The sequence below is a fragment of the Hyla sarda genome, unplaced genomic scaffold (assembly GCF_029499605.1).
Source record: "Hyla sarda isolate aHylSar1 unplaced genomic scaffold, aHylSar1.hap1 scaffold_1008, whole genome shotgun sequence".
NCBI lineage: Eukaryota > Metazoa > Chordata > Amphibia > Anura > Hylidae > Hyla > Hyla sarda.
The window spans coordinates 102648-119477 of NW_026607627.1; the positions used below are offsets into that span (position 1 = coordinate 102648).

The 16830-nt window shown below is 45.9% G+C and overlaps 7 non-coding genes across 7 annotated transcripts; all 7 read right to left on the bottom strand.

The window, feature by feature from the left end:
* Positions 1-1674: 1674 nt before the first annotated feature.
* LOC130298631 (U2 spliceosomal RNA) lies at positions 1675-1865 on the bottom strand. The gene has a single exon (XR_008849960.1). It is a non-coding gene; the product is annotated as a U2 spliceosomal RNA (small nuclear RNA).
* A 2078-nt stretch (positions 1866-3943) lies between these two features.
* Positions 3944-4134, bottom strand: LOC130298632 (U2 spliceosomal RNA). The gene has a single exon (XR_008849961.1). It is a non-coding gene; the product is annotated as a U2 spliceosomal RNA (small nuclear RNA).
* Positions 4135-6208: 2074 nt separating this feature from the next.
* LOC130298633 (U2 spliceosomal RNA) lies at positions 6209-6399 on the bottom strand. The gene has a single exon (XR_008849962.1). It is a non-coding gene; the product is annotated as a U2 spliceosomal RNA (small nuclear RNA).
* A 2085-nt stretch (positions 6400-8484) lies between these two features.
* LOC130298635 (U2 spliceosomal RNA) lies at positions 8485-8675 on the bottom strand. Its single transcript, XR_008849963.1, has one exon. It is a non-coding gene; the product is annotated as a U2 spliceosomal RNA (small nuclear RNA).
* A 2088-nt stretch (positions 8676-10763) lies between these two features.
* Positions 10764-10954, bottom strand: LOC130298636 (U2 spliceosomal RNA). Its single transcript, XR_008849964.1, has one exon. It is a non-coding gene; the product is annotated as a U2 spliceosomal RNA (small nuclear RNA).
* A 2084-nt stretch (positions 10955-13038) lies between these two features.
* Positions 13039-13229, bottom strand: LOC130298638 (U2 spliceosomal RNA). Its single transcript, XR_008849966.1, has one exon. It is a non-coding gene; the product is annotated as a U2 spliceosomal RNA (small nuclear RNA).
* A 2085-nt stretch (positions 13230-15314) lies between these two features.
* On the bottom strand, positions 15315-15505 carry LOC130298639 (U2 spliceosomal RNA). The gene has a single exon (XR_008849967.1). It is a non-coding gene; the product is annotated as a U2 spliceosomal RNA (small nuclear RNA).
* Between the last annotated feature and the right edge of the window lie 1325 nt (positions 15506-16830).

The following is a 16830-nucleotide window of genomic DNA, read 5'->3' on the forward strand; positions in this document are numbered from 1 at the left end:
CCATTGGACTTACCTGTGTGGGTTAAACCCGGGTTATTTGACAACCTATGGCGGTGATGGTTCTGCTCAGGCAGAGCAGTGCTGATGCTCCTCATAAAGCTGTCGCTGCTGTGAAGGTTCTAGGTGACATCACAAATCCCTATGGTTACATACACAACAAAGCTGGGTTGTTGTTGTTTACACTCTGCAAGGCCTGTGGAAGTGAGTGACATCATAGCACTGTAGTTCTGAGGGTTCTAGATGGATGCAACAATCTCCTGTTGCTTCTATGAAGGCCATAATAGACGACATCACCAAACAGCTCCATAGTCACATACACAGCAAAGGAGAGATGTTGTTTACACCTAGTGATGTCAGTGGTATTGAGTGACATCACAGCACAGTGCTAAGGCTCCTGGGCCTGGACACAGCAGCGGCTGCAATATCTCAACGGAGAATACGTTTATATATATATGTGTGTGTGTGCGCGTATATATATATATATATATATATATATATATATATATTTCTCCGCCGAAATCACTTTTAAACCCATTTCCACCTTTTTTCCCTTCTCTTCCTCTTACTTTTTTTTCACGTTTTTTTACGTTTTTCTCCTTTTCGCCTCTTTTCTGGGCGTATTATTCTTCTTTTTCTTCTTTTTTTTCGTCTAATGCATACCCCATCAGTGCAGCAATGCTTATTCAATACCGCCAGCAGATGGAGACACTGGGGGATAATTTTCTAAGGATTTATACTGATTTTTCCTGTCTGAATTTGTCGCACAGAAAGTTGCAGGCCAAATATGTGTGACATTTCTGCGACTTTAGCTTCTAGAGCATTTTTACAACATTATACATAGGTGCTGAATACATAAAATGCGACTGTTCAGCGACAGACAAGTCGCATCGGCTGAAAGTAGGCCAGAATGTCAGTCCATGTTGGAGCAGGTTTAGATACAGTCTAAAGCATAGATCTCAAAGTCTGTGCACAGAATTTAGCAAGGGCCTCGCACCTTCTGATGCATCAGGTAGGTGCACAATAGCATAGCCTAACCCTCTGTACTTTGGTCTATATTGATGCGGGACATAGACAGCCAGCTGATGACCAATCCATTAGTGCAATGGATGGCTGGAAGCATTTGTCTTTGCCTTTGCAATACCACAGAAGCAATGCATGGTCAATGTACAGCAATGACACACCTGTGTGAACAGCCAGGAGACCCCCCCCCCCCCATGTTATGTTACATAGTTACATAGTTAGTACGGTCGAAAAAAGACATATGTCCATCAAGTTCAACCAGGGAATTAAGGGGTAGGGGTGTGGCGCGATATTGGGGAAGGGATGAGATTTTATATTTCTTCATAAGCATTAATCTTATTTTGTCAATTAGGAACATTCAGCACCCACCCGCTATCAAGGCAGCTGCCTATCATGTCATGCCCTACCTGCACAGGTGTGCTGGCTACTCAAATGATCCAATTAAGGAGGCCATTTAGTCAGCAGCAGCAGAAGTCCTGTGCCTGGACGCTCCAACAGCGGCCAGACACAAGCAGAAGCAGAAGCAGCAGCAGCACCACCTTTTGTTTTTTGGCTGCAGCAGCAGCAGCAGCAAGGCCCACAGGGCTGGCTAGCTGGCTAGCCAGCAAGCAGGTAGCAATGAAAGTAGGAATCTTTCTTTTTAACCCTGTAAGGGGGTGGTGCACTGTACCCGAAGATACTGCCATATCGGGTCAATGCATAGGGCGACGGAAGCAAGCTTCGAAATCGGCCCCCGTTCTCAAAAATCCATTTAATATATGGTCCCCAGATAGGGGACGTATCAGATATTAAACTGATAAGAACAGATACTACACTTGATCTTAGCCAAAAGGCCGAGAAGCGATAACCGTGAAAGGGGCGGGCCCAACAAGGTCCCCTTCATGGGCACTATCACTGCTTGCTGTCAGGGAGGCTGCCAGACAATTTTCCATGCACACTCTGGGCTGGGGGGCAGTCAACCACCAGTACACACAGCAGAACCTAAACCCATACCATTATTGCTAAGCAGCAAGACAGGGGCCCATTGCACTCCCACGGGGCCTTTTTAAATGCAATCCATAACCCGGATTTGCCAGGAACCCTTCTTACTCCTCCTACTTGCATGTGACACTGGGCTTAGGATCTGCATAGGAAACACACACACAAGCACACACCTACCTTTGTTGCCTGCAGATGCCTCCTTGGCTGTCCCCAAACGGTATCAAACCAACACCCACGGGAAGCTGTAAGCATAGAGGACATGCCTGCACCCCATTGGACTTACCTGTGTGGGTTAAACCCGGGTTATTTGACAACCTATGGCGGTGATGGTTCTGCTCAGGCAGAGCAGTGCTGATGCTCCTCATAAAGCTGTCGCTGCTGTGAAGGTTCTAGGTGACATCACAAATCCCTATGGTTACATACACAACAAAGCTGGGTTGTTGTTGTTTACACTCTGCAAGGCCTGTGGAAGTGAGTGACATCATAGCACTGTAGTTCTGAGGGTTCTAGATGGATGCAACAATCTCCTGTTGCTTCTATGAAGGCCATAATAGACGACATCACCAAACAGCTCCATAGTCACATACACAGCAAAGGAGAGATGTTGTTTACACCTAGTGATGTCAGTGGTATTGAGTGACATCACAGCACAGTGCTAAGGCTCCTGGGCCTGGACACAGCAGCGGCTGCAATATCTCAACGGAGAATACGTTTATATATATGTGTGTGTGTGCGCGTATATATATATATATATATATATATATATATATATATATATATTTCTCCGCCGAAATCACTTTTAAACCCATTTCCACCTTTTTTTCCCTTCTCTTCCTCTTACTTTTTTTTCACGTTTTTTTACGTTTTTCTCCTTTTCGCCTCTTTTCTGGGCGTATTATTCTTCTTTTTCTTCTTTTTTTTCGTCTAATGCATACCCCATCAGTGCAGCAATGCTTATTCAATACCGCCAGCAGATGGAGACACTGGGGGATAATTTTCTAAGGATTTATACTGATTTTTCCTGTCTGAATTTGTCGCACAGAAAGTTGCAGGCCAAATATGTGTGACATTTCTGCGACTTTAGCTTCTAGAGCATTTTTACAACATTATACATAGGTGCTGAATACATAAAAAGCGACTGTTCAGCGACAGACAAGTCGCATCGGCTGAAAGTAGGCCAGAATGTCAGTCCATGTTGGAGCAGGTTTAGATACAGTCTAAAGCATAGATCTCAAAGTCTGTGCACAGAATTTAGCAAGGGCCTCGCACCTTCTGATGCATCAGGTAGGTGCACAATAGCATAGCCTAACCCTCTGTACTTTGGTCTATATTGATGCGGGACATAGACAGCCAGCTGATGACCAATCCATTAGTGCAATGGATGGCTGGAAGCATTTGTCTTTGCAATACCACAGAAGCAATGCATGGTCAATGTACAGCAATGACACACCTGTGTGAACAGCCAGGAGACCCCCCCCCCCCATGTTATGTTACATAGTTACATAGTTAGTACGGTCGAAAAAAGACATATGTCCATCAAGTTCAACCAGGGAATTAAGGGGTAGGGGTGTGGCGCGATATTGGGGAAGGGATGAGATTTTATATTTCTTCATAAGCATTAATCTTATTTTGTCAATTAGGAACATTCAGCACCCACCCGCTATCAAGGCAGCTGCCTATCATGTCATGCCCTACCTGCACAGGTGTGCTGGCTACTCAAATGATCCAATTAAGGAGGCCATTTAGTCAGCAGCAGCAGAAGTCCTGTGCCTGGACGCTCCAACAGCGGCCAGACACAAGCAGAAGCAGAAGCAGCAGCAGCACCACCTTTTGTTTTTTGGCTGCAGCAGCAGCAGCAGCAAGGCCCACAGGGCTGGCTAGCTGGCTAGCCAGCAAGCAGGTAGCAATGAAAGTAGGAATCTTTCTTTTTAACCCTGTAAGGGGGTGGTGCACTGTACCCGAAGATACTGCCATATCGGGTCAATGCATAGGGCGACGGAAGCAAGCTTCGAAATCGGCCCCCGTTCTCAAAAATCCATTTAATATATGGTCCCCAGATAGGGGACGTATCAGATATTAAACTGATAAGAACAGATACTACACTTGATCTTAGCCAAAAGGCCGAGAAGCGATAACCGTGAAAGGGGCGGGCCCAACAAGGTCCCCTTCATGGGCACTATCACTGCTTGCTGTCAGGGAGGCTGCCAGACAATTTTCCATGCACACTCTGGGCTGGGGGGCAGTCAACCACCAGTACACACAGCAGAACCTAAACCCATACCATTATTGCTAAGCAGCAAGACAGGGGCCCATTGCACTCCCACGGGGCCTTTTTAAATGCAATCCATAACCCGGATTTGCCAGGAACCCTTCTTACTCCTCCTACTTGCATGTGACACTGGGCTTAGGATCTGCATAGGAAACACACACACAAGCACACACCTACCTTTGTTGCCTGCAGATGCCTCCTTGGCTGTCCCCAAACGGTATCAAACCAACACCCACGGGAAGCTGTAAGCATAGAGGACATGCCTGCACCCCATTGGACTTACCTGTGTGGGTTAAACCCGGGTTATTTGACAACCTATGGCGGTGATGGTTCTGCTCAGGCAGAGCAGTGCTGATGCTCCTCATAAAGCTGTCGCTGCTGTGAAGGTTCTAGGTGACATCACAAATCCCTATGGTTACATACACAACAAAGCTGGGTTGTTGTTGTTTACACTCTGCAAGGCCTGTGGAAGTGAGTGACATCATAGCACTGTAGTTCTGAGGGTTCTAGATGGATGCAACAATCTCCTGTTGCTTCTATGAAGGCCATAATAGACGACATCACCAAACAGCTCCATAGTCACATACACAGCAAAGGAGAGATGTTGTTTACACCTAGTGATGTCAGTGGTATTGAGTGACATCACAGCACAGTGCTAAGGCTCCTGGGCCTGGACACAGCAGCGGCTGCAATATCTCAACGGAGAATACGTTTATATATATGTGTGTGTGTGCGCGTATATATATATATATATATATATATATATATATATATATTTCTCCGCCGAAATCACTTTTAAACCCATTTCCACCTTTTTTTCCCTTCTCTTCCTCTTACTTTTTTTTCACGTTTTTTTACGTTTTTCTCCTTTTCGCCTCTTTTCTGGGCGTATTATTCTTCTTTTTCTTCTTTTTTTTCGTCTAATGCATACCCCATCAGTGCAGCAATGCTTATTCAATACCGCCAGCAGATGGAGACACTGGGGGATAATTTTCTAAGGATTTATACTGATTTTTCCTGTCTGAATTTGTCGCACAGAAAGTTGCAGGCCAAATATGTGTGACATTTCTGCGACTTTAGCTTCTAGAGCATTTTTACAACATTATACATAGGTGCTGAATACATAAAAAGCGACTGTTCAGCGACAGACAAGTCGCATCGGCTGAAAGTAGGCCAGAATGTCAGTCCATGTTGGAGCAGGTTTAGATACAGTCTAAAGCATAGATCTCAAAGTCTGTGCACAGAATTTAGCAAGGGCCTCGCACCTTCTGATGCATCAGGTAGGTGCACAATAGCATAGCCTAACCCTCTGTACTTTGGTCTATATTGATGCGGGACATAGACAGCCAGCTGATGACCAATCCATTAGTGCAATGGATGGCTGGAAGCATTTGTCTTTGCAATACCACAGAAGCAATGCATGGTCAATGTACAGCAATGACACACCTGTGTGAACAGCCAGGAGACCCCCCCCCCCCATGTTATGTTACATAGTTACATAGTTAGTACGGTCGAAAAAAGACATATGTCCATCAAGTTCAACCAGGGAATTAAGGGGTAGGGGTGTGGCGCGATATTGGGGAAGGGATGAGATTTTATATTTCTTCATAAGCATTAATCTTATTTTGTCAATTAGGAACATTCAGCACCCACCCGCTATCAAGGCAGCTGCCTATCATGTCATGCCCTACCTGCACAGGTGTGCTGGCTACTCAAATGATCCAATTAAGGAGGCCATTTAGTCAGCAGCAGCAGAAGTCCTGTGCCTGGACGCTCCAACAGCGGCCAGACACAAGCAGAAGCAGAAGCAGCAGCAGCACCACCTTTTGTTTTTTGGCTGCAGCAGCAGCAGCAGCAAGGCCCACAGGGCTGGCTAGCTGGCTAGCCAGCAAGCAGGTAGCAATGAAAGTAGGAATCTTTCTTTTTAACCCTGTAAGGGGGTGGTGCACTGTACCCGAAGATACTGCCATATCGGGTCAATGCATAGGGCGACGGAAGCAAGCTTCGAAATCGGCCCCCGTTCTCAAAAATCCATTTAATATATGGTCCCCAGATAGGGGACGTATCAGATATTAAACTGATAAGAACAGATACTACACTTGATCTTAGCCAAAAGGCCGAGAAGCGATAACCGTGAAAGGGGCGGGCCCAACAAGGTCCCCTTCATGGGCACTATCACTGCTTGCTGTCAGGGAGGCTGCCAGACAATTTTCCATGCACACTCTGGGCTGGGGGGCAGTCAACCACCAGTACACACAGCAGAACCTAAACCCATACCATTATTGCTAAGCAGCAAGACAGGGGCCCATTGCACTCCCACGGGGCCTTTTTAAATGCAATCCATAACCCGGATTTGCCAGGAACCCTTCTTACTCCTCCTACTTGCATGTGACACTGGGCTTAGGATCTGCATAGGAAACACACACACAAGCACACACCTACCTTTGTTGCCTGCAGATGCCTCCTTGGCTGTCCCCAAACGGTATCAAACCAACACCCACGGGAAGCTGTAAGCATAGAGGACATGCCTGCACCCCATTGGACTTACCTGTGTGGGTTAAACCCGGGTTATTTGACAACCTATGGCGGTGATGGTTCTGCTCAGGCAGAGCAGTGCTGATGCTCCTCATAAAGCTGTCGCTGCTGTGAAGGTTCTAGGTGACATCACAAATCCCTATGGTTACATACACAACAAAGCTGGGTTGTTGTTGTTTACACTCTGCAAGGCCTGTGGAAGTGAGTGACATCATAGCACTGTAGTTCTGAGGGTTCTAGATGGATGCAACAATCTCCTGTTGCTTCTATGAAGGCCATAATAGACGACATCACCAAACAGCTCCATAGTCACATACACAGCAAAGGAGAGATGTTGTTTACACCTAGTGATGTCAGTGGTATTGAGTGACATCACAGCACAGTGCTAAGGCTCCTGGGCCTGGACACAGCAGCGGCTGCAATATCTCAACGGAGAATACGTTTATATATATATGTGTGTGTGTGCGCGTATATATATATATATATATATATATATATATATATATATATTTCTCCGCCGAAATCACTTTTAAACCCATTTCCACCTTTTTTCCCTTCTCTTCCTCTTACTTTTTTTTCACGTTTTTTTACGTTTTTCTCCTTTTCGCCTCTTTTCTGGGCGTATTATTCTTCTTTTTCTTCTTTTTTTTCGTCTAATGCATACCCCATCAGTGCAGCAATGCTTATTCAATACCGCCAGCAGATGGAGACACTGGGGGATAATTTTCTAAGGATTTATACTGATTTTTCCTGTCTGAATTTGTCGCACAGAAAGTTGCAGGCCAAATATGTGTGACATTTCTGCGACTTTAGCTTCTAGAGCATTTTTACAACATTATACATAGGTGCTGAATACATAAAATGCGACTGTTCAGCGACAGACAAGTCGCATCGGCTGAAAGTAGGCCAGAATGTCAGTCCATGTTGGAGCAGGTTTAGATACAGTCTAAAGCATAGATCTCAAAGTCTGTGCACAGAATTTAGCAAGGGCCTCGCACCTTCTGATGCATCAGGTAGGTGCACAATAGCATAGCCTAACCCTCTGTACTTTGGTCTATATTGATGCGGGACATAGACAGCCAGCTGATGACCAATCCATTAGTGCAATGGATGGCTGGAAGCATTTGTCTTTGCCTTTGCAATACCACAGAAGCAATGCATGGTCAATGTACAGCAATGACACACCTGTGTGAACAGCCAGGAGACCCCCCCCCCCCCCATGTTATGTTACATAGTTACATAGTTAGTACGGTCGAAAAAAGACATATGTCCATCAAGTTCAACCAGGGAATTAAGGGGTAGGGGTGTGGCGCGATATTGGGGAAGGGATGAGATTTTATATTTCTTCATAAGCATTAATCTTATTTTGTCAATTAGGAACATTCAGCACCCACCCGCTATCAAGGCAGCTGCCTATCATGTCATGCCCTACCTGCACAGGTGTGCTGGCTACTCAAATGATCCAATTAAGGAGGCCATTTAGTCAGCAGCAGCAGAAGTCCTGTGCCTGGACGCTCCAACAGCGGCCAGACACAAGCAGAAGCAGAAGCAGCAGCAGCACCACCTTTTGTTTTTTGGCTGCAGCAGCAGCAGCAGCAAGGCCCACAGGGCTGGCTAGCTGGCTAGCCAGCAAGCAGGTAGCAATGAAAGTAGGAATCTTTCTTTTTAACCCTGTAAGGGGGTGGTGCACTGTACCCGAAGATACTGCCATATCGGGTCAATGCATAGGGCGACGGAAGCAAGCTTCGAAATCGGCCCCCGTTCTCAAAAATCCATTTAATATATGGTCCCCAGATAGGGGACGTATCAGATATTAAACTGATAAGAACAGATACTACACTTGATCTTAGCCAAAAGGCCGAGAAGCGATAACCGTGAAAGGGGCGGGCCCAACAAGGTCCCCTTCATGGGCACTATCACTGCTTGCTGTCAGGGAGGCTGCCAGACAATTTTCCATGCACACTCTGGGCTGGGGGGCAGTCAACCACCAGTACACACAGCAGAACCTAAACCCATACCATTATTGCTAAGCAGCAAGACAGGGGCCCATTGCACTCCCACGGGGCCTTTTTAAATGCAATCCATAACCCGGATTTGCCAGGAACCCTTCTTACTCCTCCTACTTGCATGTGACACTGGGCTTAGGATCTGCATAGGAAACACACACACAAGCACACACCTACCTTTGTTGCCTGCAGATGCCTCCTTGGCTGTCCCCAAACGGTATCAAACCAACACCCACGGGAAGCTGTAAGCATAGAGGACATGCCTGCACCCCATTGGACTTACCTGTGTGGGTTAAACCCGGGTTATTTGACAACCTATGGCGGTGATGGTTCTGCTCAGGCAGAGCAGTGCTGATGCTCCTCATAAAGCTGTCGCTGCTGTGAAGGTTCTAGGTGACATCACAAATCCCTATGGTTACATACACAACAAAGCTGGGTTGTTGTTGTTTACACTCTGCAAGGCCTGTGGAAGTGAGTGACATCATAGCACTGTAGTTCTGAGGGTTCTAGATGGATGCAACAATCTCCTGTTGCTTCTATGAAGGCCATAATAGACGACATCACCAAACAGCTCCATAGTCACATACACAGCAAAGGAGAGATGTTGTTTACACCTAGTGATGTCAGTGGTATTGAGTGACATCACAGCACAGTGCTAAGGCTCCTGGGCCTGGACACAGCAGCGGCTGCAATATCTCAACGGAGAATACGTTTATATATATGTGTGTGTGTGCGCGTATATATATATATATATATATATATATATATATATATATATATATATTTCTCCGCCGAAATCACTTTTAAACCCATTTCCACCTTCTTTTCCCTTCTCTTCCTCTTACTTTTTTTTCACGTTTTTTTACGTTTTTCTCCTTTTCGCCTCTTTTCTGGGCGTATTATTCTTCTTTTTCTTCTTTTTTTTCGTCTAATGCATACCCCATCAGTGCAGCAATGCTTATTCAATACCGCCAGCAGATGGAGACACTGGGGGATAATTTTCTAAGGATTTATACTGATTTTTCCTGTCTGAATTTGTCGCACAGAAAGTTGCAGGCCAAATATGTGTGACATTTCTGCGACTTTAGCTTCTAGAGCATTTTTACAACATTATACATAGGTGCTGAATACATAAAAAGCGACTGTTCAGCGACAGACAAGTCGCATCGGCTGAAAGTAGGCCAGAATGTCAGTCCATGTTGGAGCAGGTTTAGATACAGTCTAAAGCATAGATCTCAAAGTCTGTGCACAGAATTTAGCAAGGGCCTCGCACCTTCTGATGCATCAGGTAGGTGCACAATAGCATAGCCTAACCCTCTGTACTTTGGTCTATATTGATGCGGGACATAGACAGCCAGCTGATGACCAATCCATTAGTGCAATGGATGGCTGGAAGCATTTGTCTTTGCCTTTGCAATACCACAGAAGCAATGCATGGTCAATGTACAGCAATGACACACCTGTGTGAACAGCCAGGAGACCCCCCCCCCCCATGTTATGTTACATAGTTACATAGTTAGTACGGTCGAAAAAAGACATATGTCCATCAAGTTCAACCAGGGAATTAAGGGGTAGGGGTGTGGCGCGATATTGGGGAAGGGATGAGATTTTATATTTCTTCATAAGCATTAATCTTATTTTGTCAATTAGGAACATTCAGCACCCACCCGCTATCAAGGCAGCTGCCTATCATGTCATGCCCTACCTGCACAGGTGTGCTGGCTACTCAAATGATCCAATTAAGGAGGCCATTTAGTCAGCAGCAGCAGAAGTCCTGTGCCTGGACGCTCCAACAGCGGCCAGACACAAGCAGAAGCAGAAGCAGCAGCAGCACCACCTTTTGTTTTTTGGCTGCAGCAGCAGCAGCAGCAAGGCCCACAGGGCTGGCTAGCTGGCTAGCCAGCAAGCAGGTAGCAATGAAAGTAGGAATCTTTCTTTTTAACCCTGTAAGGGGGTGGTGCACTGTACCCGAAGATACTGCCATATCGGGTCAATGCATAGGGCGACGGAAGCAAGCTTCGAAATCGGCCCCCGTTCTCAAAAATCCATTTAATATATGGTCCCCAGATAGGGGACGTATCAGATATTAAACTGATAAGAACAGATACTACACTTGATCTTAGCCAAAAGGCCGAGAAGCGATAACCGTGAAAGGGGCGGGCCCAACAAGGTCCCCTTCATGGGCACTATCACTGCTTGCTGTCAGGGAGGCTGCCAGACAATTTTCCATGCACACTCTGGGCTGGGGGGCAGTCAACCACCAGTACACACAGCAGAACCTAAACCCATACCATTATTGCTAAGCAGCAAGACAGGGGCCCATTGCACTCCCACGGGGCCTTTTTAAATGCAATCCATAACCCGGATTTGCCAGGAACCCTTCTTACTCCTCCTACTTGCATGTGACACTGGGCTTAGGATCTGCATAGGAAACACACACACAAGCACACACCTACCTTTGTTGCCTGCAGATGCCTCCTTGGCTGTCCCCAAACGGTATCAAACCAACACCCACGGGAAGCTGTAAGCATAGAGGACATGCCTGCACCCCATTGGACTTACCTGTGTGGGTTAAACCCGGGTTATTTGACAACCTATGGCGGTGATGGTTCTGCTCAGGCAGAGCAGTGCTGATGCTCCTCATAAAGCTGTCGCTGCTGTGAAGGTTCTAGGTGACATCACAAATCCCTATGGTTACATACACAACAAAGCTGGGTTGTTGTTGTTTACACTCTGCAAGGCCTGTGGAAGTGAGTGACATCATAGCACTGTAGTTCTGAGGGTTCTAGATGGATGCAACAATCTCCTGTTGCTTCTATGAAGGCCATAATAGACGACATCACCAAACAGCTCCATAGTCACATACACAGCAAAGGAGAGATGTTGTTTACACCTAGTGATGTCAGTGGTATTGAGTGACATCACAGCACAGTGCTAAGGCTCCTGGGCCTGGACACAGCAGCGGCTGCAATATCTCAACGGAGAATACGTTTATATATATGTGTGTGTGTGCGCGTATATATATATATATATATATATATATATATATATATATATATTCTCCGCCGAAATCACTTTTAAACCCATTTCCACCTTTTTTTCCCTTCTCTTCCTCTTACTTTTTTTTCACGTTTTTTTACGTTTTTCTCCTTTTCGCCTCTTTTCTGGGCGTATTATTCTTCTTTTTCTTCTTTTTTTTCGTCTAATGCATACCCCATCAGTGCAGCAATGCTTATTCAATACCGCCAGCAGATGGAGACACTGGGGGATAATTTTCTAAGGATTTATACTGATTTTTCCTGTCTGAATTTGTCGCACAGAAAGTTGCAGGCCAAATATGTGTGACATTTCTGCGACTTTAGCTTCTAGAGCATTTTTACAACATTATACATAGGTGCTGAATACATAAAAAGCGACTGTTCAGCGACAGACAAGTCGCATCGGCTGAAAGTAGGCCAGAATGTCAGTCCATGTTGGAGCAGGTTTAGATACAGTCTAAAGCATAGATCTCAAAGTCTGTGCACAGAATTTAGCAAGGGCCTCGCACCTTCTGATGCATCAGGTAGGTGCACAATAGCATAGCCTAACCCTCTGTACTTTGGTCTATATTGATGCGGGACATAGACAGCCAGCTGATGACCAATCCATTAGTGCAATGGATGGCTGGAAGCATTTGTCTTTGCCTTTGCAATACCACAGAAGCAATGCATGGTCAATGTACAGCAATGACACACCTGTGTGAACAGCCAGGAGACCCCCCCCCCCCCATGTTATGTTACATAGTTACATAGTTAGTACGGTCGAAAAAAGACATATGTCCATCAAGTTCAACCAGGGAATTAAGGGGTAGGGGTGTGGCGCGATATTGGGGAAGGGATGAGATTTTATATTTCTTCATAAGCATTAATCTTATTTTGTCAATTAGGAACATTCAGCACCCACCCGCTATCAAGGCAGCTGCCTATCATGTCATGCCCTACCTGCACAGGTGTGCTGGCTACTCAAATGATCCAATTAAGGAGGCCATTTAGTCAGCAGCAGCAGAAGTCCTGTGCCTGGACGCTCCAACAGCGGCCAGACACAAGCAGAAGCAGAAGCAGCAGCAGCACCACCTTTTGTTTTTTGGCTGCAGCAGCAGCAGCAGCAAGGCCCACAGGGCTGGCTAGCTGGCTAGCCAGCAAGCAGGTAGCAATGAAAGTAGGAATCTTTCTTTTTAACCCTGTAAGGGGGTGGTGCACTGTACCCGAAGATACTGCCATATCGGGTCAATGCATAGGGCGACGGAAGCAAGCTTCGAAATCGGCCCCCGTTCTCAAAAATCCATTTAATATATGGTCCCCAGATAGGGGACGTATCAGATATTAAACTGATAAGAACAGATACTACACTTGATCTTAGCCAAAAGGCCGAGAAGCGATAACCGTGAAAGGGGCGGGCCCAACAAGGTCCCCTTCATGGGCACTATCACTGCTTGCTGTCAGGGAGGCTGCCAGACAATTTTCCATGCACACTCTGGGCTGGGGGGCAGTCAACCACCAGTACACACAGCAGAACCTAAACCCATACCATTATTGCTAAGCAGCAAGACAGGGGCCCATTGCACTCCCACGGGGCCTTTTTAAATGCAATCCATAACCCGGATTTGCCAGGAACCCTTCTTACTCCTCCTACTTGCATGTGACACTGGGCTTAGGATCTGCATAGGAAACACACACACAAGCACACACCTACCTTTGTTGCCTGCAGATGCCTCCTTGGCTGTCCCCAAACGGTATCAAACCAACACCCACGGGAAGCTGTAAGCATAGAGGACATGCCTGCACCCCATTGGACTTACCTGTGTGGGTTAAACCCGGGTTATTTGACAACCTATGGCGGTGATGGTTCTGCTCAGGCAGAGCAGTGCTGATGCTCCTCATAAAGCTGTCGCTGCTGTGAAGGTTCTAGGTGACATCACAAATCCCTATGGTTACATACACAACAAAGCTGGGTTGTTGTTGTTTACACTCTGCAAGGCCTGTGGAAGTGAGTGACATCATAGCACTGTAGTTCTGAGGGTTCTAGATGGATGCAACAATCTCCTGTTGCTTCTATGAAGGCCATAATAGACGACATCACCAAACAGCTCCATAGTCACATACACAGCAAAGGAGAGATGTTGTTTACACCTAGTGATGTCAGTGGTATTGAGTGACATCACAGCACAGTGCTAAGGCTCCTGGGCCTGGACACAGCAGCGGCTGCAATATCTCAACGGAGAATACGTTTATATATATGTGTGTGTGTGCGCGTATATATATATATATATATATATATATATATATATATATATATATCTCCGCCGAAATCACTTTTAAACCCATTTCCACCTTTTTTTCCCTTCTCTTCCTCTTACTTTTTTTTCACGTTTTTTTACGTTTTTCTCCTTTTCGCCTCTTTTCTGGGCGTATTATTCTTCTTTTTCTTCTTTTTTTTCGTCTAATGCATACCCCATCAGTGCAGCAATGCTTATTCAATACCGCCAGCAGATGGAGACACTGGGGGATAATTTTCTAAGGATTTATACTGATTTTTCCTGTCTGAATTTGTCGCACAGAAAGTTGCAGGCCAAATATGTGTGACATTTCTGCGACTTTAGCTTCTAGAGCATTTTTACAACATTATACATAGGTGCTGAATACATAAAAAGCGACTGTTCAGCGACAGACAAGTCGCATCGGCTGAAAGTAGGCCAGAATGTCAGTCCATGTTGGAGCAGGTTTAGATACAGTCTAAAGCATAGATCTCAAAGTCTGTGCACAGAATTTAGCAAGGGCCTCGCACCTTCTGATGCATCAGGTAGGTGCACAATAGCATAGCCTAACCCTCTGTACTTTGGTCTATATTGATGCGGGACATAGACAGCCAGCTGATGACCAATCCATTAGTGCAATGGATGGCTGGAAGCATTTGTCTTTGCCTTTGCAATACCACAGAAGCAATGCATGGTCAATGTACAGCAATGACACACCTGTGTGAACAGCCAGGAGACCCCCCCCCCCCCATGTTATGTTACATAGTTACATAGTTAGTACGGTCGAAAAAAGACATATGTCCATCAAGTTCAACCAGGGAATTAAGGGGTAGGGGTGTGGCGCGATATTGGGGAAGGGATGAGATTTTATATTTCTTCATAAGCATTAATCTTATTTTGTCAATTAGGAACATTCAGCACCCACCCGCTATCAAGGCAGCTGCCTATCATGTCATGCCCTACCTGCACAGGTGTGCTGGCTACTCAAATGATCCAATTAAGGAGGCCATTTAGTCAGCAGCAGCAGAAGTCCTGTGCCTGGACGCTCCAACAGCGGCCAGACACAAGCAGAAGCAGAAGCAGCAGCAGCACCACCTTTTGTTTTTTGGCTGCAGCAGCAGCAGCAGCAAGGCCCACAGGGCTGGCTAGCTGGCTAGCCAGCAAGCAGGTAGCAATGAAAGTAGGAATCTTTCTTTTTAACCCTGTAAGGGGGTGGTGCACTGTACCCGAAGATACTGCCATATCGGGTCAATGCATAGGGCGACGGAAGCAAGCTTCGAAATCGGCCCCCGTTCTCAAAAATCCATTTAATATATGGTCCCCAGATAGGGGACGTATCAGATATTAAACTGATAAGAACAGATACTACACTTGATCTTAGCCAAAAGGCCGAGAAGCGATAACCGTGAAAGGGGCGGGCCCAACAAGGTCCCCTTCATGGGCACTATCACTGCTTGCTGTCAGGGAGGCTGCCAGACAATTTTCCATGCACACTCTGGGCTGGGGGGCAGTCAACCACCAGTACACACAGCAGAACCTAAACCCATACCATTATTGCTAAGCAGCAAGACAGGGGCCCATTGCACTCCCACGGGGCCTTTTTAAATGCAATCCATAACCCGGATTTGCCAGGAACCCTTCTTACTCCTCCTACTTGCATGTGACACTGGGCTTAGGATCTGCATAGGAAACACACACACAAGCACACACCTACCTTTGTTGCCTGCAGATGCCTCCTTGGCTGTCCCCAAACGGTATCAAACCAACACCCACGGGAAGCTGTAAGCATAGAGGACATGCCTGCACCCCATTGGACTTACCTGTGTGGGTTAAACCCGGGTTATTTGACAACCTATGGCGGTGATGGTTCTGCTCAGGCAGAGCAGTGCTGATGCTCCTCATAAAGCTGTCGCTGCTGTGAAGGTTCTAGGTGACATCACAAATCCCTATGGTTACATACACAACAAAGCTGGGTTGTTGTTGTTTACACTCTGCAAGGCCTGTGGAAGTGAGTGACATCATAGCACTGTAGTTCTGAGGGTTCTAGATGGATGCAACAATCTCCTGTTGCTTCTATGAAGGCCATAATAGACGACATCACCAAACAGCTCCATAGTCACATACACAGCAAAGGAGAGATGTTGTTTACACCTAGTGATGTCAGTGGTATTGAGTGACATCACAGCACAGTGCTAAGGCTCCTGGGCCTGGACACAGCAGCGGCTGCAATATCTCAACGGAGAATACGTTTATATATATGTGTGTGTGTGCGCGTATATATATATATATATATATATATATATATATATATATATATTTCTCCGCCGAAATCACTTTTAAACCCATTTCCACCTTTTTTTCCCTTCTCTTCCTCTTACTTTTTTTTCACGTTTTTTTACGTTTTTCTCCTTTTCGCCTCTTTTCTGGGCGTATTATTCTTCTTTTTCTTCTTTTTTTTCGTCTAATGCATACCCCATCAGTGCAGCAATGCTTATTCAATACCGCCAGCAGATGGAGACACTGGGGGATAATTTTCTAAGGATTTATACTGATTTTTCCTGTCTGAATTTGTCGCACAGAAAGTTGCAGGCCAAATATGTGTGACATTTCTGCGACTTTAGCTTCTAGAGCATTTTTACAACATTATACATAGGTGCTGAATACATAAAAAGCGACTGTTCAGCGACAGACAAGTCGCATCGGCTGAAAGTAGGCCAGAATGTCAG